Source organism: Muntiacus reevesi, unplaced genomic scaffold, assembly GCF_963930625.1.
Source record: "Muntiacus reevesi unplaced genomic scaffold, mMunRee1.1 SCAFFOLD_76, whole genome shotgun sequence".
Lineage (NCBI taxonomy): Eukaryota > Metazoa > Chordata > Mammalia > Artiodactyla > Cervidae > Muntiacus > Muntiacus reevesi.
This window is the reverse complement of record NW_027077921.1, coordinates 167,041-190,341: the sequence shown is the minus strand read 5'-3', so window position 1 is coordinate 190,341 and position 23,301 is coordinate 167,041. Positions and strand designations below refer to the sequence as shown.

The 23,301-nt window shown below is 52.6% G+C and overlaps 1 pseudogene; it reads left to right on the top strand.

The window, feature by feature from the left end:
* Nucleotides 1-5,666: 5,666 nt before the first annotated feature.
* On the top strand, nt 5,667-9,299 carry LOC136155238 (uncharacterized; annotated as a pseudogene).
* The last annotated feature ends 14,002 nt before the right edge of the window (nt 9,300-23,301 follow it).

Below are 23,301 nucleotides of genomic sequence, written 5' to 3'. Positions count from 1 at the left end.
AGATTAATTTTTGTATTAACAAGAATATAATTCTACTCTGTACTGTTTCCCTATGACCCTGTTACCTTTCAGTTAAGGTCACCATAAAATCGGAAAATAGGTTTACAATCACTTGACCTGCATAAAATGTTAATAGCCTCAAGGCCAGAAGATCATGTGCTAAAAATTACTATAGAATTAGAAAGCAAAAAAATCCTGCTTTTCCTAAAATTCAAAATGATGTAATGCTAATCCTGTGAAATCATGAGTAAACATCTTGTACCTTAAAAACATTCTGTGAAAGGGTATAAAACTGGTTGTCAGAAAGTAAAACACAGACTTGGGCCTATCAAGGCTAGTCTCACGTCTCTCTCTCTCTCTCTCGCCGACGCCGTTCATCCTGAGGGTACCCCCTGGATCATGTCGAGGCTGGATCCCGGCAAGTGGCACCACGAACAGGGAACCTGAAGGTAAGCCCCCCCCCCATTGTTCAGTTTTCAGGACGGCTAGGACCCCACTAGGGTGCTGCAGGGCCCCCTGCATAAGATAGGTAGGGTGAGGAAAGTGGGTAGGCTTTAGGTTTCTTCTTTACAACCCTACTAGGGCGCTACAGGTCCCCCTACATAAGAAAGGTAGGGTAAGAAAAGTGGGTACGTTTCAGTTTCCTTCTTCTCTAAATTAAGCCTCTTCCTTTTTTCTCTTTTTTTCTTCTTCTAATTAGCAACAAAAATGGGTAACAGTGAGTTAAAAGAAAGACAACTTTTTATTGGAATCATAATGCAACTTCTTAACTACAGAGGAATTAAAGTTAAAAAGACCAGTGTTCAGTCCTTTTCCCCCTTTGTCCAAGAGCAATGTCCTTGTTTTCCAGAAGACAGCAGTTCTCCTGGGTTCCCTTACCCTCCTGCCCTCCACCCCGGTGCTCTTTCCAATGAGATCTCTTGCTTTCTCAGCACATGTGTCTCCTCTGACAATTCATTTATAAGAGCTCAGTTACGGGCCCTAGAAGGGGTCCCCCTTCCTGCAACTGGTGGGAACTCTTCTTCCCTGAGACTGACATCCTGACCACTCAGGGTACTCAGAGGCCAGCTTGCCTGCCAATGGACCAGACCCAGCGGCCGCAACTGGGACCCTTTTGTCCCTGGTCTCCTCCTGACACAGACAACTGGCCAGAGTGCCCCGACTAGTAAGGAACAAGAGACTTTATTGACCTCTTTCCCCTTCCCTCTCTCTGTCCTCTCCTTAGCCCTTCCTATCCCTCCCGTTTTTCTAATCCCCCAGTAATTTGGTCGAAGGGCCTCAGCTTGAGCTGAGGATTGGAGACTGATCACCTCCTCTTGGCAGAGAACTCGAATTCTGGTAGGGCCGAGTTCCAGTCCTCCCTTCTCTGGATGCCTGGGTACCTGCAGGTGGCAGGAGACGTCTGTAAGGCCACCCTTTTTGCCCCCCCCCTTTCCCGCCTCCTCCTCCTTCTCCTTTTCCTTTCCTCCTTAAAATCTTTGAAGACATCTGAAGTTCTGTGTCTATCTAGAAGGTTTTCTGAGAGACTGTATTCTTGTATTTAAGGGAGTGTCTGATGAGGACTGCCAGGTTTATATGTGTGTGTTTTAACTCTGTGTTCTGTGTTGTGATTTTTGATGGCTATTTTGCTTTTTGTTAGAACTTGATTTTCTTTCCCTGTGCCTTGAGACCAGGGAACACTTATCTAGACCATCTCTAACTCCTGAGACTGAGAGAAAAAGGGGAAAAGCCTTTAAAATTTTTTATTTATTTCAACTTTTTTATAAACTAGTAAATTTTATATTATAATATCTAATTCATCACCAAACTTAAAATATGAAGCTAGATCTCGCACTGTGTCTGTCTAAATATGTCTTGGTATATCTTTGTCTTTGGGTAGTATTTTTTAGGTTAATTTGTAAAAGAGCTCTATTTAATTGGCTTAAAAAAAAAAGGTAAGTGCTTACAAATCAAATAATTCTAAATTAAACAATAAATTCCAGGTTCAGGTAAACTAAAAAATATTCAATATTAAATACCTGATATTAATGTTTGTTTGTTGACCTATCTAATATAGACATGTCTTAGAGTAATTAACATCTAGTAAAATATTTTCATTATGCCTAGGTTTATTATAAGTTAAATGTTGTTATACTGTAATATCTGTTACAGGTTTGTCAGCAAGGAAAGTACCTCAAGTAAGAAACTTAAAAAAAAAGAAGGTAAGTGAGATATGAGCTTTTAAACTTTATTAAGATTAAAAATATCTGTCTAAAACAGTTTCTCTAGGTTTTGGTAACCTAAATTTCTAAAGTTGTGCTAAACTAATAGCAGAAGTTTATTAAATAGCTTGGTCATTTCCAAATAAAATAAGATTCTGAAACATTCATTACTGAATACTAACTTACAGAGAAACTAAAGATTTTAGACTATTAATAAATAATGTTTGATGCCATCCTGAGATGTTCATTAGAAATTTTTTAGAAATTATCACTGGTATTTATGTTCACCAATCTATAGAGTGCTAATATAAAGGTAAATTCTTGGTTGCTTAAAGAAAGTAGGATGTGTGTGTTCAGTAAAAAAGGTATAAAAAATAAAGTTACATTTTACGAAGGGAAAAGAAAGTAAGTCTGACTTACAGGTGGCTGTTTCAGGATGGGAGAACAAAGTAATGGGTACAAAAAGTGTTAAGAAGGCTTGATGGAAAGTACACTCCAAGGGAAGAGTTTTGTGCATAAATACAAGTTTTCTTGAGACGTTGAACTGCCTTTGATAATGGATTTTAAGTTTCTTTACCTCTAAAGTGGTCTGTTCTATGTTTACCTTTAAAATCTTTTTTACTTTGGCTAAGTAAATATATTATTTCACAGTGATCTATATGATTCTACCTGACAGAGTACTATAAACCCTTTTGATATTTATTGACAAAACTGCCTAAATAACTTGACTTCTAGCTGACTTTGGGATGCTTCAGAGGGCCCCTGAGACATCCCAAAGAGCTATTAAACTACCTGAGTTCATTTGACCTGTTAAATTGCATGGGAATTACTGTTGGAGGAGTGATAAATCTTCAGGTTATATTGTATGGTTGATGTTACTTATATAGATATCCTAGAAATTATGTGAAATTCATGAAAATCTGATATGTCCTGGTAAAATATTGTCAGTTATCATTTTAGCTATCACGTTAAAGTGTTAGAAGTCACAGCAATGACCAGGCTACAATTTAATTAGATTTTAAACATGCCTTGTATGGTTTCACTCTCATGCCTTTTAAAAAAATACTGCTAGTTCTTCGAGATTTATAAAAAGACTTTTCTAAGATTAACTAAAAAAAATTTGTTTGTTTGCTATCCAGTAAATTGGTAACAGACTGGAATTTAGTCTACTCTCTATGTTAAGAGAAAAAAGTTTTCTTAGAATGAATCTTTCAATAAATAAGTGTTATTTAAGATTATGGTACATATAAAAGCTCATTCTGCTTCTACCAAAAATAACCCCTCACTGTTAGACTTGTGCTATCTTAATGTCTTAAAACTGACAACGCCCCTGCTTACACTTCTAAACCTTTTCAAGCTTGAATATTGGGGCAACGACATTAAACCCATTCATACCCTTCGTCCCGTCACAGAACTCATCAGAGCAACCCCAAGCAGTGCAGGACTGGACCTCTGTTCCACCGTCACAACAATACTAACACCTGACTCCACCGCTGTGAAAGTTCCCACTGGTGTTCATGGCCCTTTGCCTAGAGAAACGATGGGACTATTAATAGGCAGGAGCCCCACATCCTTACATGGGATCACAGTGATTCCAGAAGTCATAGACTCAGACTATACTGGTGAAATTCAAATAATGGTGTCTCCCCCCACTAAGACTATTCAAATCTATAAAGGACAGAAAATAGCTCAGTTGCTGATGCTACCTTGTCATGCTGACACAAGAAAAGCAGCTTCAGCTGCCAAGTGTTGGGACAGGGGGTCTGATTCAAGTGATCATGCCTTTTGGGTTACACAAGTTACTCAAAAAAGACCTATGAAGACAATTCTAGTTAATGGTAAAAAGGTGACTGGCCTGCTAGACACGGGAGCAGACATTTCCTGTATTGCGGGCAGTGACTGGCCCAGTGCTTGGCCAACTCAAACCACAGCTAATGAGTTGGTTGGCATTGGTAGAGCACCTTCAGTGACAAAGAGCTCACAAATTTTACTTTGGTATGTAGATAAAGACTGCCAGGGACATTTTCAACCTTATGTAATTCCTTCATTGGGAGAGATATTTTTGCTCAGATGGGAGTTTTGCTGTATTGCCCAGATGAAAAGGTGGCTGCACAGATGTCGCAGATAAGTTATAATCCTTTTATGGGTCTGAGTAAAGATCAAGAGAGACAAATTGAGCCAGTTGTCCCAAAAATAAGAAGAGAGAGACAAGGCTTAAGATATCCAAATTTATAAGAGAGGCCATTGTTCTCGCCGCTGACCCCATAGTCTGGAAATCTCCTGATCCAGTGTGGGTGGAACAATGGCCTTTAAATTCAGAAAAACTTTCAGCAGCACGACAGTTAGTGAGAGAACAATTAAAGGCTGGACATATAGAGTCTTCAAATAGTCCATGGAACATGCCAGTTTTTGTAATAAAAAAAAAAATCGGGGAAATGGAGACTCTTGCAAGATCTAAGAGCAATAAATGCCACTATGTAAGATATGGGAGCCTTACAGCCTGGCCTTCCCTCCCCTGTGGCTGTTCCCCAAGGCTACAATGTTATAGTGATTGATCTTCAAGATTGCTTCTTTACTATTCCCTTAGACCCTCAAGATAAAAAGAGATTTGCCTTTAGTCTTCCCTCAGAAAATTTTAGACAACCTCATCAGAGATTTCAATGGAAGGTTCTTCCCCAGGGTATGAAAAATAGTCCCACATTGTGTCAAAAGTTTGTGGACGCTGCCCTACAAGGTATCAGGGAGAAACATCGGGATGTCTATCTAGTCCACTATATGGATGATATATTGCTAGCACACCCGGATAGGGTTTATTTACAGTAAGTTTTGATTAAATTGCAAGAGACTTTGAATCGCTGGGGCCTAAAGGTGGCCCCTGAAAAAATCCAAGTGAATATGCCTATAACATATGTGAGAAGAATCCTAAATAATGAAACAGTTACTCATGTACCTTTGCAGCTTAGAAAAGATAATTTGGTTACTTTAGATGATTATCAAAAGTTGTTAGGGGATATAAATTGGATTCGGCCCTTTTTAAAGTTGACTACTTCTGATCTTAAGCCTTTCTTTGACATTCTTCAAGGGGATCCAGACCCCACCTCTGCTAGAATGCTGACACCTGCAGCCAGGGAAGCCTTAATGAAGGTAGAAGAAGCTTTAGATAAAAATTATATTAAGAGACTTGATTATAGTATGGCATGGCAATTTATAGTGTTGCCCACAGCTGTGGCCCCTACAGGGGTGCTTTGGCAAGAGGGTCCCCTAGAATGGTTGCATTTACCTGTCACGGCCAAAAAGGTTGTGGCCTGTTATCCAGGACTAGTGGCTACTTTAATAATTAAAGGGAGACATAGAAGCATTGAAATGTTTGGAAAAGAACCATCTGAAATCATAGTGCCTTATAATAAAGAGCAACTAAATGCCCTTCTATCATTAAATGAAGACTGGCCAATTGTCATTGGTAATTATCCAGGACAAATTTTACACCATTTACTTGCTAGTCCTTTATTAAATTTCCTCTCACGACATCCGGTGATATTTCAAGAAAGGTGTCAAGTTTCCCCTATCGAGGGGGCAATGTTGGTGTTTACAGATGGGTCTTCTAATGGAAAGGCTGCTATTGTCACCCAGACTTCAAAAAGGGTTTTAAATACTGGGGAAACATCAGCCCAGAAAGCAGAATTAACAGCCGTGATAGAGGCGTTCAAAGAGTTTTTAGACCAGGCTTTTAATTTATTTTCTGACTCACAGTATGTAGTTAGGTTGTTCCCTCAAATTGAAACGGCTGTTTTACCAGAAAATAAAACCACAATTTTTATATTGTTATCTACCCTTCAACAGCAAATTTGGAAAAGGTCAAAACAATTCTATGTTGGACATATAAGAGCTCATTCTAATTTACCTGGACCCCTCCATACGTTTAACCAAGAGGCAGATTTGCTAACCCGAACCATAGTGGCCAGTGATTTTGAAGATGCTAAAGCCTCACATGCTATGCATCATCAAAATGCAACTGCCCTTCAATACCAGTTCCACATTCCTAGGGAATCTGCACTCGAGATTGTTAGAACATGTCAACTTTGCCCTACTTCAGTTCCCGCTTTGCTTTTTGGGGTAAATCCCCGTGGCTTACTACCTAATGTGCTTTGGCAGATGGATGTAACACATGTTCCTTCTTTTGGAAAACTATCCTTTGTGTATGTTACTGTAGATACCTTCTCCCATGTCATTGTGGCTACTGCCAGAATGGGAGAAGCCTATAAAGATGTAGTTCAACATCTTTTTGCCTGTTTTTCCTATTTAGGAATGCCAAAATCAATTAAGACAGACAATGCTCCAGTTTATACATCTAAGTCCCTTAAAAATTTCTGTGCCCAATTCGGTATATCCCACTCTACAGGAATTCCTTACAATCCCCAGGGACAAGCAATTGTAGAAAGGGCACATCAGACACTTAAAACACAAATTTCTAAATTACAAGAAGGGCAGTTCAAATACAGTTCTCCACACCACGTTTTGCAGCACGCCCTCTTTGTGCTCAATAACCTTAACGCTGATCAAGCCGGTTTAACAGCTATGTTCCGTCACTGGAACCCAGAACAAAAAGATATGAAACCTTTAGTAAAGTGGAAAGACCTCCTTTCCGGACTATGGAAGGGACCTGATCCCTTGCTAACCAGTGGGCGAGGGTATGCTTGTATTTTCCCACAGGGTGCTGACTCGCCAATTTAGATCCCAGACAGACTGATTTGCCATGTCGAAGTCCCCCAGACCTCCGGTTCCCTCGCAGCCTCAGCCACAAAAGAGGAAGAGCACTCCTCTGCCCTCGCCTCGGTCACTCACCCGGGAAGTCCAGCAGACTTGGAAATGACCGGCAACAGAGATCCCGGAGGAACCAATGGCGGATCCACCCACTAAACAGATGTCATGGCTTTGCATGAAAGATGGCGCCCAACCTCCTACTCCTTCACGTCGCAGAAGACCACCAGGACGTCCTGCGTGGACAACTCAACAAGCCTCCATACCCACATGGGGACAAATTAAGTCACTCTGTCATCAAGCACAGGGAATAGCTTCCCTGCAGGGATCTTCAGCCTCTCCCGAAAGGGTTTTTATTGCTATGCTTGCTTTACTGTCTTGTCAGGCAAGTGCTACCTCCTCTACTTCAGAAAAATACTGGGCATATTTCCCTGGTCCCCTGACCTTCCAAGTAGTTACTTGGAACAGCGACCCTATACGGGTCAACACAGACCAGCCTCATCTCTTGGGAGGATCCTATAGTTCTTATGATAAAGATCATTATCCCATCAATTTTAACTATACTTTTAGGGGATTAACAGATGACCTTCCCCTTTGCTTTAACTTCCCCCATAGTCATACAAGTGATCTCATCACTCCCTCTAAGGAGGGACGTGTTGGAGCCTCCAAAACAATTCTGACAGATTCTCCAGCATCAAAATTTTCAGACAATACAGGAGATCGGCTGGTTTGGATATTACAGGCTCATATGCCTGGGGTCCTTGACCCCTATAAATCTTTGTTCCTTAATGCTCCACCAAAATATCCAAATTGTATTGATGTTGCTCCATCAGATGTCATATGGAAAACTATAGACAACCGCCTGGGATACCCAGTATGGAAATCTTGTACTTATAATTCAAACATAGATTATAGAATACCGGGAGGTGGAAATTATTCGGTACAAGACTGGAGCAATCCAAATCCAAGTCAGAATCTAGGAGCTGTCAGTAGGCTTAGCAATTAAAATAATGATTCCCTCCCTTGGCCTTTGGTGCCCAGCAGATGGCATTATAATCAATTTGTTCCCCCCATGTTGTCCTATACAACTAAGGGTAAAACTTTTTGACAGCCAGAAATTTGGAGAGCCCTTGCTGCCACCTCCATTGTTACTTTAACTCGACCAGAAAACAATTCCACCTATTCTGTGCTGGCTTGTTTACCCTCCCCTTAGGTTTTTTTGTTTACTAATGATTCAAAAAGACTTCGTATACAAATGAATCATTCAGGTGGACCAAATATAGTCTACTGTGAACAATGCATGCTTTCATCCTGTTTAACCCCTCAATGTAATATTTGTTCTTTTGTGGTACTGCAACGTCCACCTTATCTTATGGTGCCTGTCAGAGTGAACGCCTATTGGTATGACAATTGTGGTTTAGCCGTTCTGCAACACCTACAAGATTTAATGTGTTCCCAACGGTTTGTAGGACTACTTATTCTAGGGATTTCAGCTTTGATAACAGCAATTACCTCTGTCACTGTGGCAGCGATATCCTTGACTCAACAAGTACATACCACTCAATATGTCAATGATATTTCAAAAAATGTTTCCTTAACTCTAGCTATGCAAGAGATTATAGATAGGAAATTAGAAGTAAAAATAGATGCCCTGGAAGAAGCAGTCATGCATATTGGAACTGAGTTACAGGCTTTAAGGGTAAAGTTAGCGTTATCCTGTCACGCTGATTATCAGTAGATCTGTGTAATGCCCCCCAAAAGTAAATGATATGGATTACAATGGAGAAAAGATTAAAAATCATATTTCGGGTATATGGAATAGCTCCAGCATTACTTTAGATCTTGGAGAGCTTCACGGTCAGATAAAAACATTAGAACATTCCCGCCTGGACTTTATTACTACAGGAGCTGCTAACGATATTTTTCATAACTTTTCTAACTTTATTACTGAAAAAAATATCCTATCAACTATTTTCAGTTATGCAGCTGTAGCAGCACTAGTTTTACTATTCATTATAATCCTTCCTTGCATCATCAGAACTCTCCGGCAGAGCACTCAAAAGCTTGCGACTCAGATCCATCTGGCTGTCTTAAAAAGTAAAAAAAGGGCGAGATGCCGGGAGCCAACACATGAGACCCTACCCCTAAAAAGGCCATAGGGGAGAAAACCTGATGGGCAAGGCGAATCAGGTTTTCAGGGGTTTCGAAAAAGTCAGCTCACGAAACCCTACCCCTAACAAGGCCGTAAGGGAGATAACCTGACAGGCAAGGCGAATCAGGTTTTCAGGGGTTTCGAAAAAGTCAGCTCACGAAACCCTACCCCTAACAAGGCCGTAAGAGAGAAAACCTGACGGGCAAGACGAATCAGGTTTTCAGGGGTTTTTGAAAAGGCTAGCTCACGAGATCCCACCCATGACAAGGTCACGAGGAGAAAGCCTGACAGGCAAGGCAGATCAGGTTTTCAGGGATTTTGAAAAGCTGCCCCCGGCTCTAACCTTAAAGATGATATCTGTCTTTCTGATGCCTGCCTCAATGGACTACTCCCTAATTTCTCTGACACAGACAGTAAGGCCTTCCCCGATCTCTTCCCAAATAAGAATCAATTTAGAACTTTAATCAATAAGTTTCCCAGGTGGTAGTTTTTTATGAGATTATTCAGGGTGAAAGGAGTGTTTTAATTCAAACACCTCTGCTGGTAGTTTTGTTAGCCAAATGCATTTATGCGCTTGGTACTAATATGCATGATTGCTTATAATATCCTAATCATAAAATAGCATGAAGAACCTGATTATATAAAAGCCCTAATAGACATAGAGCCCTTTTAAGGGGTAAAGGAGTCCTATTAGAAAACATAAGAAAATTATTCTATAGGTGGTTATTGGGTTGTGATTTGCTTGCTGTGTTTTGCTTGCTGTATTTTTGCCTTTAATGTGCTAAGGTTGTGTTATAAAAACCATTGTTAATATAGTTAAAGATCTAGACAAATAAGAACTTAGCCCTAGTGTGGTACCAATGAGACGGTTGTTAATTGTCAGTCAGGAGTACTAGGGCAGAAGTTGCCTCACTGAAGCCGCAGAGTCTGTATGGGGTAAACTTCTTAGATAAACGCAACTGACAACTTTTGCACTAAGATTAATTTTTGTATTAACAAGAATATAATTCTACTCTGTACTGTTTCCCTATGACCCTGTTACCTTTCAGTTAAGGTCACCATAAAATCGGAAAATAGGTTTACAATCACTTGACCTGCATAAAATGTTAATAGCCTCAAGGCCAGAAGATCATGTGCTAAAAACTACTATAGAATTAGAAAGCAAAAAAATCCTGCTTTTCCTAAAAATCAAAATGATGTATGCTAATCCTGTGAAATCATGAGTAAACATCTTGTACCTTAAAAACGTTCTGTGAAAGGGTATAAACCCAGTTATCAGAAAGTAAAACACAGACTTGGGCCTATCAAGGCTAGTCTCACGTCTCTTTCTCTCTCGCCAACGCGGTTCATCCTGAGGTACCACCTGGATCATGTCGAGGCTGGACCCCGGCAGCCTCTGAGGCAGGGCCGACCTAGGGGCACAGTGGGCCTCTTGCTCTCCCTGCTGCCCTGAGGCTGCTGGGCCAAAGAGGCCTTGGGCATCGACCCCCTTCCTGGCCTCTTCCCTCTGACCAGGCCGTCCAGGCTCCAGGCCCCTGCAGTGTGGAGAGAGCCCCTGCCAGAAACCTCCCCTTCAATTAGGCCTCAACTGAGGCCTAGGCAACAGGGGAAAGGCGCTAAGGGAATGAGCCTGGGGAGGCATCTGGGCATGCCTGGACACACTTCCCGCAGCCTGCCTCCTTGTGGGGCAGTACCCCCAGAGGCCAGGAACGTCTGGACAAGGCTGGCCTGGGGCAGGGTCCATGCTGGGACCTGCCCCTGGCCTGTGGGGCCTCTGAGCAGAACCGGCCCTCGCCGCTGGAAGACCTCCCCGGATGCCTCCAAAGGCCGGTTTGCAAGCACTCTCGCTGGCTGGCCGCCGCTCCCTCCCCGAGGGAGGCCCGCGTTTCCCATAAGCCACGAACTCTGCTCCCAAGCCTGGGAGAAAAGCGCTTCGGGGTGATCCTCTCTCAGGGCCCTTGTCCCAGAGCCTGGGGGAGAGGTATAGGCTCCACAATCCCAGGCCAAGGCAGAATCAAATGGACACGTCTGTTCTTGCCCCCTGCAACGTCAGAGAACTCGGGTGAGCAAGAGTCTGTCAGGCAGCTCCTGGGCAAGCACAGCAGCAGCACCTGTGTGGGAAGGGGCAGGGCCGACCTAGGGGCACAGTGGGCCTCTTGCTCTCCCTGCTGCCCTGAGGCTGCTGGGCCAAAGAAGCCTTGGACATCGACCCCCTTGCTGGCCTCTTCCCTCTAACCAGGATGTCTGGACTCCAGGCCCTTACAGTGTGGAGAGAGCCCCTGCCAGAAACCTCCCCTGCAAGTAGGCCTCAAATGAGGCCTAGGCACCAGGGTAAAGGCACTAAGGGAATGAGCCTGGGGAGGCGCCTGGGCATGTCGGGACACACTCCCCGCAGCCTGACCCATCGTGGGGCAGTACCCCAGGAGGCCAGGAAGGTCTGGACAAGGCAGGCCTGGAGCAGGGTCCATGCTGGGACCTGCCCCTGGCCTGTGGGGCCACAGAGCAAATCCAGCACTCTGCCGCTAGAAGACGTCCCCGGCCGACACCTGAGGGCATGTTTGCAAGCACTATACCCGAGGAAAGCCCACGTTTCCCGCAAGCCGCGCACTCTGCTTCCAAGCACGGGAGAAATATGATTAGTGGTGGTCCTCTCTCAGGGCCCTTGCCCCTGAGCCGGGGGCCAGCTAGGGGCTTCACACTCCCAGGCCAAGGCAGAACCACATGCACACGTCTTTTCCTGCCCCCTGCACCGTCAGAGAGCTTGGGTGAGCCAGAGTCTGTCAGGCAGCTCCTGGGCAAGCCCAGCAGCAGCGCCTGCCTGTGAAGGGGCAGGGCCGACCTAGGGGCACAGTGGGCCACTTGTTCCCCCTGCTGCCCTGAGGCTGCTGGGCCAAAGAGGCCTTGAGCATAGACCCTCTTGCTGGCCTCTTCCCTCTGACCAGGCGATCTGTGCTCCAGACCCTTGCAGTGTGGAGAAAGCCCCTGCCAGAAACCTCCCCACCAAGTAGGCCTCAAATGAGGCCTAGGCACCAGGGAAAAGGCGCTAACGGAATGAGCCTGGGGAGGTGCATGGGCATGTCTGGACACACTCCCTGCGACCTGCTCCTTCGTGGGGCAGTACCTCCGGAGGCCAGGAAGGACTGGGCAAGGCTGGCCTGCGTCAGGGTCCATGTTGGGACCTACCCGTGGCCTGTGGGTCCTCTGAGCAGGACCAACACTCTGCTGCTGGACGACCTCCCCGGCTGCATCCAAAGGCCAGTTTGCAAGCACTCTTGCCAGCTGGCCGCCGCTCCCTCCCCGACGGAGGCCCGTGTTTTCCGCAAGCCGCGCATTCTGATCCCAAGCCCGGGAGAACTGCGCTTGGGTGGTCCTCACTCAGGGCCTTGTTCCTGAGCCTGGGGGTCAGCGAGTGGCTCCAAACTCCCAGGCCATGTCAGAGCCACATGCACACGAGTCTTACTGCCCTCTGAACCATCAGACAACTCGGGTGAGCCAGAGTCTGTCAGGCATCTACTGGGCAAGCCCAGCAGCAGCGCCTGTGTGTGAACGGGCAGGGCCGACCTAGGGGTGCAGTGGGCCACTTGCTCTCCCTGCTGCCATGAGGCTGCTGAGCCAAAGATGCCTTGAGCATAGACCCCCTTGCTATCCTCTTCATCTGACCAGGCCGTCCGGGCTCCAGACAATTGTAGTGTGGAGAGAGCCCCTGCCGGAAAACACCCCTCAAAGTAGACCTCAAATGAGGCATAGGAACCATGGGAAAGGCGCTAAGGGAATGAGACTGGGGAGGTGCCTGGGCATGTCTGGACACATCTCCGCAGTCTGCCACTTCTTGGGGCAGTACCCCCGGAGGCCAGGAAGGTCGGTGCAAGGCTGGCCTGGGGCAAGGTCCATGCTGGGACCTGCCCGTGGCCTGTGGGGCCTCCGAGCAGAACCAGCATTCTGCCGCTGGAAGACCTCCCCGGGTGCCTCCGAAGGCCGGTTTGCAAGATCTCTTCCCGAGGGAGACCCGTGTTTCCGGCAAGCCACGCACTCTGCACTCAAGCCCAGGACAATAGCGCATAGGGGTGGTCCTCTCTCAGGTGCTTACCCCAGACCCTGGGGGACAGCTAGGGGCTCCACACACCCAGGTCAAGGCAGAACCACATGCACACATCTCTTCCTGCCCCCTGCACCGTCAGAGAGCTCGGGTGAGCCAGAGTCTGTCAGGCAGCTCCTGGGCAAGCCCAGGATCAGCGTCTGTGTGCGATGGGGCAGGGCCGACCTAGTGGCACTGTGGGCCACTTGCTCACCCTGCGGCCCTGAGACTGCTGGAACAAAGAGGCCTTGGGAATTGACCCCCTTGCTGGCCTCTTCCCTCTGACAAGGCCGTCCGGGCTCCAGTCCCTTGCAGTGTGGAGAGAGCCCCTGCCAGAGACCTCCCTTCCAAGTAGGCCTCAAATGAGGCCTAGGCACCAGGGGAAAGGCACTCAGGGAGTGAGCCTGGGGAGGCGCCTGGGCATGTCTGGACACACTCGCTGCAGCATGCTCCTTCGTGGGGCAGTACCCCCGGAGTCCAGGAAGGTCTGGTCAAGGCTGGCCTCTGGCAGGGTCCATGCTGGGACCTGGCCCTAGCCTGTGGGGACTCTGAGAAGAACCAGCATTCTGCCGCTGGAAGACCTACCAGGCTGATTCTAAAGGCCAGTTGCAAGCACTCTCGCTGGCTGGCCACCTCTCCCTCACCAAGGGAGGCCCGTGTTTCCAGCAAGGTGCGCACTCTGCAAACAAGCCTGGGAGAAAAGCACTTCAGGGTGTTGCTCTCTCAGGCCTTTGCCCCTGAGCCTGGGGGACAGCTAGGGGATCCACACACCCAGGCCAAGGCAAAACCACATGCCCACGTCTCTTCCAGCACTCTGCACCATCATAGAGCTCTGGTGAGCCACAGTCTGTCAGACAGCTCCTGGGCAAGCCCAGCAGCAGCACCTGTGTGTGAAGGGGCAGGGCTGACCAAGGGGCACCGTGGGCCACTTGCTCTCCCTGCTGCCCTGAGGCTGCTGGGCCAAAGATGCCTTGAGCATAGACCCCCTTGCTGGCCTCGTCCCGCTGACCAGGCAATCCGTGCTCCAGACCCTTGAATTGTGGAGAGAGCCCCTGCCAGAAACCTCCCCTCCAAGTAGGCCTCAAATGAGGCCTAGGCACCAGGGAAAAGGCGCTCAGGGGATGAGCCTGGGGAGGTGCTTGGGTATGTCTGGAAACACTCCCCGCAGCCTGCCCCTTCGTGGGGCAGTACCCCCAGAGGCCAGGAAGGTCTGGGCAAGGCTGGACTGGGGCAGGGTCCATGCTGGGACCTGCCCCTGTCCTTTGGGTAATCTGAGCAAAACCAAAACTCTGCCGCTAGAAGACCTCCCCGGCTGCCTCCAAAGGCCTGTTTGCAAGCACTCTCACCGGCTGGCCGCCTCGCCGTCACTGAGGGAGGCCCGCGTTTCCCGCAAGCCGCGCACTCTGCTCCCAAGGCTGGGAGAAAAGCACTTCAGAGTGTGCCTCTCTCAGGCCTTTGCCCCTGAGCCTGAGGAACAGCTAGGGGCTCCAACACCCAGGCCAAGGCAGAACCACATGCCCACGTCTCTTGCGACCCTCTGCACCGTCAGAGAGCTCGGGTGAGCCACAGTCTGTCAGGCAGCTCCTGGGCAAGCCCAACAGCAGCACCTATGTGTGAAGGGGCAGGGCCGACCTAGGGGCATATTGGGCCACTTGCTCTCCCTGCTGCCCTGAGGCTGTGGCCAAAGAGGCCTTGGGCATCGACCCCCTTTGTGGCCTCTTCCCTCTGACCAGGCCGTCCGGGCTCCAGGCCCTTGCAGTGTGGAGAGAGACCCTGCCAGAAACCTCACCTCCAAGTAGGCCTCAAATGAGGCCTAGGCACCAGGGGAAAGGTGCTCAGGGAGTGAGCCTGGGGAGATGCCTTGGTATGCCTGGACACACTCCCCACAGCCTGCCCCTTCATGGGGCAGTACCCCCGGAGGCCAGGAAGGTCTGGGCAAGGCTGGCCTGGGGCAGGGTCAAAGCTGGAACCTGACCCTGGCCTGTGGGACCTCTGAGCAGAGCTAGCACTCTGCCGCTGGAAGACCTCCCCAGGTGCCTCCAAAGGCCGGTTTGCAAGATCTCTTCCCAAGGGAGACCCACATATCTGGCAAGCCACACACTCTGTACCCAAGTCCAAGACAATAGCGCATCGGGGTGGTCCTCTCTCAGGCCCTTGCCACAGACCCTGGGGGACAGCTAGGGCCTCCACACACCAGGTCAAGGCAGAACCATATGCACACATCTCTTCCTGCCCCCTGCACCGTCAGAGAGCTTAGGTGAGACAGAGTCTGTCAGGCAGCTCCTGGGCAGGCACAGCAGGAGCGCCTGTGTGTGATTGGGCTGGGCCAACCTAGCGGCATGGTGGGCCACGTGCTCACCCTGCTGCCCTGAGGCTGCTGGGCCAAAGAGGCCTTGGGCATCGCACCCATTGCTGGCCTCTTCCCTCTGACCAGGCCTTCCTGGCTCAAGTCCCTTGCAGTGTGGAGAGAGCCCCTGCCAGAGACCTCCCCTCCACGAAGCCCTCAAATGAGGCCTAGGCACCAGGGGAAAGGCGCTCAGGGAGTGAGCGCTGCACCTGGAGAGGCGCCTGTGCATGTCTGGACACACTCCCTGCAGTGTGCTCCTTCATGGGGCAGTAGCCCCGGAGGCCAGGAAGGTCTGGGCAAGGCTGGCCTGGGGCAGAGTCCTTGCTGGGACCTGCCACTAGCCTCTGGGGCCTCTGAGAAGAACCAGCATTCTGCCGCTGGAAGACCTCCCAGGCTGCCTCCAAAGGCCGGTTGCAAGCACTCTCGCCGGCTGGCCACCTCTCCCTCACTGAGGGAGGCCCACGTTTCCCGCAATCCACGCACTCTGTACCCAAGCCGTGGAGAAAAGCATTTCGGGGTGTTCCTCCCTTAGGCCTTTGCCCCTGATCCTGGGGGACAGCTAGGGGATCCACACACACAGGCCAAGGCAGAACCACATGCACACATCTTTTCCGGCCCTCTGCACCGTCGGCTGAGCTAGAGTTTGTCAGGCAGCTCCTGGGCAAGGCCAGCAGCAGCGCCTGTCTGTGAAGGGGCATGACCGGCCTAGGGGCTCAGTGGGCCACTTTCTCTCACTGCTGCACTGAGGTTGTTGGGCCAAAAAGGCCCTGGGCAAAGACCCCCTTGCTGGCCTCTTCCCGCTAACCAGGCAATCCGTGCTCCAGCCCCTTGCAGTGTGGAGAGAGCCCCTGCCAGAAACCTCCCCGCCAAGTAGGCCTCAAATGAGGCCTAGGCACCAGGGGAAAGACGCTAATGGAAAGAGCCTGGGGAGGCGCCTGAGCATGTCTGGACACACTCCCCGCGACCTGCCCCTTCGTGGGGCAGTACCCCCGGAGGCCAGGAAGGTCTGGGAAAGGCTACCCTGGTTCAGGGTCCATGCTGGGACCTGCCCCTGGCCTTTGGGTCCTCTGAGTAGAACCAACACTCTGCAGCTGGAAAACCTCCCCGGCTGCCTCCAAAGGCCTGTTTGCAAGCACTCTCACCGGCTGGCCGCCTCGCCCTCACTGAGGGAGACCCGCATATCCTGCAAGCCGCGCACTCTGCTCCCAAGTCAAGGAGAATAGCAGTTCGGGGTTTTCTTCTCTCAGGCCTTTGCCCCTGAGCCTGGGGGACAACTAGGGCCTCCACACACACAGGCCAAGGCAGAACCACATGCACACGTCTTTTCCTGCCCTTTGCACCGTCAGAGAGCTCGGGTGAGCCAGAGTCTGTCAGGCAGCTCCTGGGCAAGCCCAGAAGCAGCGCCTGTGTGTGATGTGGCAGGGCCGACCTAGGGGCACTGAAGGCCACTTGCTCACCCTGCTGCCCTGAAGCTGCTGGGACAAAGAGGCCTTGGGCATCGAACCCCTTGCTGGCCTCTTCCCTCTGACCAGGCCGTCCGGCTCCAGTCCCTTTCAGTGTGCAGAGAGGCCCTGCCAGAATCCGCCCCTCCAAGTAGGCCTCAAATGAGGCATAGGAACCATGGGCAAGCCGCTCAGGGAATGAGCCTGGGGAGGTCCCTGGGCATGTCTGGACACACTACCCGTCGCCTGCCCCTTCGTGAAGCAGTATCCCCGGAGGCCAGGAAGGTCTGGTCAAGGCTGGCCTGGGGCAGGGTCGGTGCTGGGATCTGCCCCTGGCCTGTGGGGCTTCTGAGCAGAACCAGCAGTGTGCCCCTGGAAGACCTCACTGGCAGCCTCCAAAGGCTGGTTTGCAAGCACTCTCGGTGGCTAGGCACCTCTCCCTCACCTAGGAACACCCGTGATTTACGCAAGCCACACACTTTGCTCCCAAGCCCAGGAGAAAAGCGCTTTGGTTGTCCATTCTAAGGGCCTTGCCCCTGAGCCTGGGGGACAGCTAGGGGCTCCAAACTCCCAGGCCAAGGCAGAGCCACATGCACACGAGTCTTCCTGCCCCCTGCATTTTCAGAGAGCTCAGGTGAGCCAGAGTCGGTTAGGCAGCACCTGGGCAAGCCCAGCAGCAGCGCCTGAGTGTGAAGGGGCAGGGGCGACCTAGGGGCACAGTGGGCCAAACCTCCCCTCCAAGTAGGCCTCAAATGAGGCCTAGGAATCATGGGAAAGGCGCTAAGTGAATGAGAATGGGGAGGCCCCTGGGCAAGTCTGGACACACTCCCTGCCACCTGCCCCTTCGTGGGGCAGTACCCAAGAGGCCAGGAAGGTCTGTTCAAGGCTGGCCTGGGGCAGGGTCCTTGCTGGGACCTGCCCCTGGCATGTGGGGCCTCTGAGCAGAACCAGCACTGTGCCGTTGGAAGACCTCACCAGCAGCCCCCAAAGGCCGGTTTGCAAGCACCTCCCAGGCTGGCCGCCTCTCCCTCACCGAGGGAAGCCCGCGTTTCCCACAAGCCGCGCACTCTGCTCCCAAGCCTGGGAGAAAAGTGCTTCGGGGTGTTCCTCTCTCAGTCCTTTGCCCCTGAGCCTGGGAGACAGCTAGGGGCTCCACACACCCAGGCCAATGCGGAGCCACATGCACACGTATTATATTGCCCCCTGCTCCGTCAGAGAGCTTGCGTGAGCCAGAGTATGTCAGGCAGCTCCTGGGAAAGCCCAGCAGCAGCGCCTGTGTGTGATGGGGCAGGGCTGACCAAGGGGCACTGAAGGCCGCTTGCTCACCCTGCTGCCCTGAGACTGCTGGGAAAAATAGTTCTTGGGCATCGACCCCCTTGCTGGCCTTTTCCCTCTGACCAGGCCGTCCGTGCTCCAGACCCTTGCAGTGTGGAGAGAGGTCCTGCCAGAAACCTCCCCTACAAGTACCCTCAAATGAGGCCTAGGAACCATGGGAAAGGCGCTCAGGGATTGAACCTGGGGAGGTGCCTGGGCATGCCTGGACACACACCCCGCCGCCTGCCCCTTCGTGAGGCAGTACCCACGGAGTCCAGGAAGGTCAGGTCAAGGCTGGCCTGGGGCAGGGTCCGAGCTGGGACCTGCCACGGTCCTGTGGGGTCTCTGAGCAGAACCAGCACTGTGCCAATGGAAGACCTCGCCGGCAGCCTCCAAAGGCCGGTTTGCAAGCACTCTCGCCGGCTGGCCACCTCTCCCTCACCGAAGGAGGCCCGCGATTCCCGCAAGCCACGCACTCTACTCACAACTCCAGGAGAAAAGCGCTTGGGTGGTCCCGTCTCAGGGCCTTGCCCCTGAGCCTGGGGGACAGCGAGTGGCTACACAAACCCAGGCCAAGGCACAACCACATGCACACGAGTCTTCCTGCCCCCTGAACTGTCAGAGAGCTCAGGTGAGCCAGAGTCTGTCAGGCAGCTCCTGGGCAAGACCAGCAGGAGCGCCTGTGTGTGAAGGGGCAGGGCTGGCCTAGGGGCAAAGTGGGCCACTTGCTCTTCCTGCTGCCCTCAGGCTGCTGGGCCGAAGAGGCCATGGACAACGACCCCCGTGCAGGCCTCTTCCCTCTGACCAGGCCGTCCGGGATCCAGTCCCTTGCACTGTGAAGAGAGCCCCTGCCAGAAACCTCCCCTCCAAGTAGGCCTCAAACGAGGCCTAGGAACCTGGGAAAAGGCGCTCAGGGAATGAGCCTGGGGAGGAGCCTGGGCATGTCTGGACACACTCCCCGCAGCGTTCTCCTTCGTGGGGCAGTACCCCCGGAGGCCAGGAAGGTCTGGTCAAGGCTGGCCTGGGTCAGGGTCCAGGCTGGGACCTGCCCCTGGCCTTTGGGTCCTCTGAGTAGAACCAACACTCTGCAGCTGGAAGACCTCCCCGGCTGTCTCCAAAGGCCTGTTTGCAAGCACTCTCGCCGGCTGGCCACCTCGCATTCACTGAGGGAGGCCGGCGTATCCCGCAAGCCGCGCACTCTGCTCCCAAGCCTGGGAGAAAAGCACTTCTGAGTGTTCTTCTCTCAGGCCTTTGCCCCTGAGCCTGGGGGACAGCTAGGGGCTCCACACACCAAGACCAAGGCAGAACCACATGCCCACGTCTCTTCCGGCCCTCTGCACCGTCAGAGAGCTCAGGTGATCCAGAGTATGTCAGGCAGCTCATGGGAAAAACCCAGCAGCAGCCCCTGTGTGTGAAGGGGCAGGGCCAACCTTGGGGCACAGTGGCCACTTGCTCTTCCTGCTGCCCTGAGGCTGCTGGGCCAAAGAGGCCTTGGGGATCAAACCCCTTGCTGGCCTCTTCCCTCTGACCAGACCGTCCGGGCTCCAGTCCCCTGCAGTGTGGAGAGAGGCCCTGCCAGAAACCTCCCCTCCTAGTAGGACTCAAATGAGGTCTAGGAATCATGGGAAGGCGCTAATGGATTGAGACTGGGGAGAGGACTGGGCATGTCTGATCACACTCCCTGCCACCTGCCCCTTCGTGGGGCAGTACCCCCGGAGGACAGGAAGGTCTGGTCAAGGCTGGCCTGGGGCAGGGTCCTTGCTGGGACCTGCCCCTGGCCTGTTGGGGCTCTGAGCAGAACCAGCATTGTGCCGTTGGAGAACCTCACCCGCAGATTCCAAATGCCGGTTTGCAAGCACTCTCGCCACCTGGCCTCTTCTCCCTCACCGAGGGAGGCCCGCGTTTCCCGCAAGCCGCGCACTCTGCTTCCAAGCCAAGGAGAATAGCAGTTCGGGGTGTTCCTCTCTCAGGCGTTTGCCCCTGAGCCTGGGAGACAACTAGGGTATCCACACACCCAGGCCAATGCAGAACCACATGCACACGTCTCTTCCGGCCCTCTGCACCGTCAGAGAGCTCGAGTGAGGCACAGTCTGTTAGGCAGCTCCTGGGCAAGCCCAGCAGCAGTGCCTGTGTGTGAAGGGGCAGGGCCGACCAAGGGGCACATTGGGCCACTTGCTCATCCTGCTGCCATGACGCTGCTGGGCCAAAGAGGCCTTGGGCATCGTCCCCCTTGCTGGCCTCTTTCCTCTGACCAAGCCCTCCGGGCTCCAGGCCCTTGCAGTGTGGAGATAGCCCATGCCAGAAACCTCCCCTCCAAGTAGGCCTCAAATGAGGCCTAGGCACCAGGGAAAAAACGCTAATGGAATGAGCCTGGGAAGGTGCCTGAGCATGACTGGACACACCTCCGCAGCCTGCTCCTTCGTGGGGCAGTACCCTCGGAGGCCAGGACGGTCTGGGCAAGGCTCTCCTGGGGCAGGGTCCATGCTGGAACCTGCGCGTGTCCTGTGGGGCCCCAGAGCAAATCCAGCACTCTGCCGCTAGAAGACCTCCCTGGCTGCCTCCAAAGGCCAGTTTGCAAGCACTCTCCCCGAGGGAGGCCCGCGATTCCCGCAAGCTGAGCACACTGCTCCCAAGCCCGGGAGAAAAGCGCTTCGGGGTGGTCCTCTCTCAGGGCCCTTGCCCCTGAGCCTGGGAGCCAGCTAGGGGCTCCACACTCCCAGGCCAAGGCAGAACCACATGCACACGTCTTTTCCTGCCCTTTGCACCGTCAGAGAGCTCGGGTGAGCCAGAGTCTGTCAGGCAGCTCCTGGGCAAGCCCAGAAGCAGCGCCTGTGTGTGATGTGGCAGGGCCGACCTAGGGGCACTGAAGGCCACTTGCTCACCCTGCTGCCCTGAAGCTGCTGGGACAAAGAGGCCTTGGGCATCGAACCCCTTGCTGGCCTCTTCCCTCTGACCAGGCCGTCCGGCTCCAGTCCCTTTCAGTGTGCAGAGAGGCCCTGCCAGAATCCGCCCCTCCAAGTAGGCCTCAAATGAGGCATAGGAACCATGGGCAAGCCGCTCAGGGAATGAGCCTGGGGAGGTCCCTGGGCATGTCTGGACACACTACCCGTCACCTGCCCCTTCGTGAAGCAGTATCCCCGGAGGCCAGGAAGGTCTGGTCAAGGCTGGCCTGGGGCAGGGTCGGTGCTGGGATCTGCCCCTGGCCTGTGGGGCTTCTGAGCAGAACCAGCAGTGTGCCCCTGGAAGACCTCACTGGCAGCCTCCAAAGGCTGGTTTGCAAGCACTCTCGGTGGCTAGGCACCTCTCCCTCACCTAGGAACACCCGTGATTTACGCAAGCCACACACTTTGCTCCCAAGCCCAGGAGAAAAGCGCTTTGGTTGTCCATTCTAAGGGCCTTGCCCCTGAGCCTGGGGGACAGCTAGGGGCTCCAAACTCCCAGGCCAAGGCAGAGCCACATGCACACGAGTCTTCCTGCCCCCTGCATTTTCAGAGAGCTCAGGTGAGCCAGAGTCGGTTAGGCAGCACCTGGGCAAGCCCAGCAGCAGCGCCTGAGTGTGAAGGGGCAGGGGCGACCTAGGGGCACAGTGGGCCAAACCTCCCCTCCAAGTAGGCCTCAAATGAGGCCTAGGAATCATGGGAAAGGCGCTAAGTGAATGAGAATGGGGAGGCCCCTGGGCAAGTCTGGACACACTCCCTGCCACCTGCCCCTTCGTGGGGCAGTACCCAAGAGGCCAGGAAGGTCTGTTCAAGGCTGGCCTGGGGCAGGGTCCTTGCTGGGACCTGCCCCTGGCATGTGGGGCCTCTGAGCAGAACCAGCACTGTGCCGTTGGAAGACCTCACCAGCAGCCCCCAAAGGCCGGTTTGCAAGCACCTCCCAGGCTGGCCGCCTCTCCCTCACCGAGGGAAGCCCGCGTTTCCCACAAGCCGCGCACTCTGCTCCCAAGCCTGGGAGAAAAGTGCTTCGGGGTGTTCCTCTCTCAGTCCTTTGCCCCTGAGCCTGGGAGACAGCTAGGGGCTCCACACACCCAGGCCAATGCGGAGCCACATGCACACGTATTATATTGCCCCCTGCTCCGTCAGAGAGCTTGCGTGAGCCAGAGTATGTCAGGCAGCTCCTGGGAAAGCCCAGCAGCAGCGCCTGTGTGTGATGGGGCAGGGCTGACCAAGGGGCACTGAAGGCCGCTTGCTCACCCTGCTGCCCTGAGACTGCTGGGAAAAATAGTTCTTGGGCATCGACCCCCTTGCTGGCCTTTTCCCTCTGACCAGGCCGTCCGTGCTCCAGACCCTTGCAGTGTGGAGAGAGGTCCTGCCAGAAACCTCCCCTACAAGTACCCTCAAATGAGGCCTAGGAACCATGGGAAAGGCGCTCAGGGATTGAACCTGGGGAGGTGCCTGGGCATGCCTGGACACACACCCCGCCGCCTGCCCCTTCGTGAGGCAGTACCCACGGAGTCCAGGAAGGTCAGGTCAAGGCTGGCCTGGGGCAGGGTCCGAGCTGGGACCTGCCACGGTCCTGTGGGGTCTCTGAGCAGAACCAGCACTGTGCCAATGGAAGACCTCGCCGGCAGCCTCCAAAGGCCGGTTTGCAAGCACTCTCGCCGGCTGGCCACCTCTCCCTCACCGAAGGAGGCCCGCGATTCCCGCAAGCCACGCACTCTACTCACAACTCCAGGAGAAAAGCGCTTGGGTGGTCCCGTCTCAGGGCCTTGCCCCTGAGCCTGGGGGACAGCGAGTGGCTACACAAACCCAGGCCAAGGCACAACCACATGCACACGAGTCTTCCTGCCCCCTGAACTGTCAGAGAGCTCGGGTGAGCCAGAGTCTGTCAGGCAGCTCCTGGGCAAGACCAGCAGGAGCGCCTGTGTGTGAAGGGGCAGGGCTGGCCTAGGGGCAAAGTGGGCCACTTGCTCTTCCTGCTGCCCTCAGGCTGCTGGGCCGAAGAGGCCATGGACAACGACCCCCGTGCAGGCCTCTTCCCTCTGACCAGGCCGTCCGGGATCCAGTCCCTTG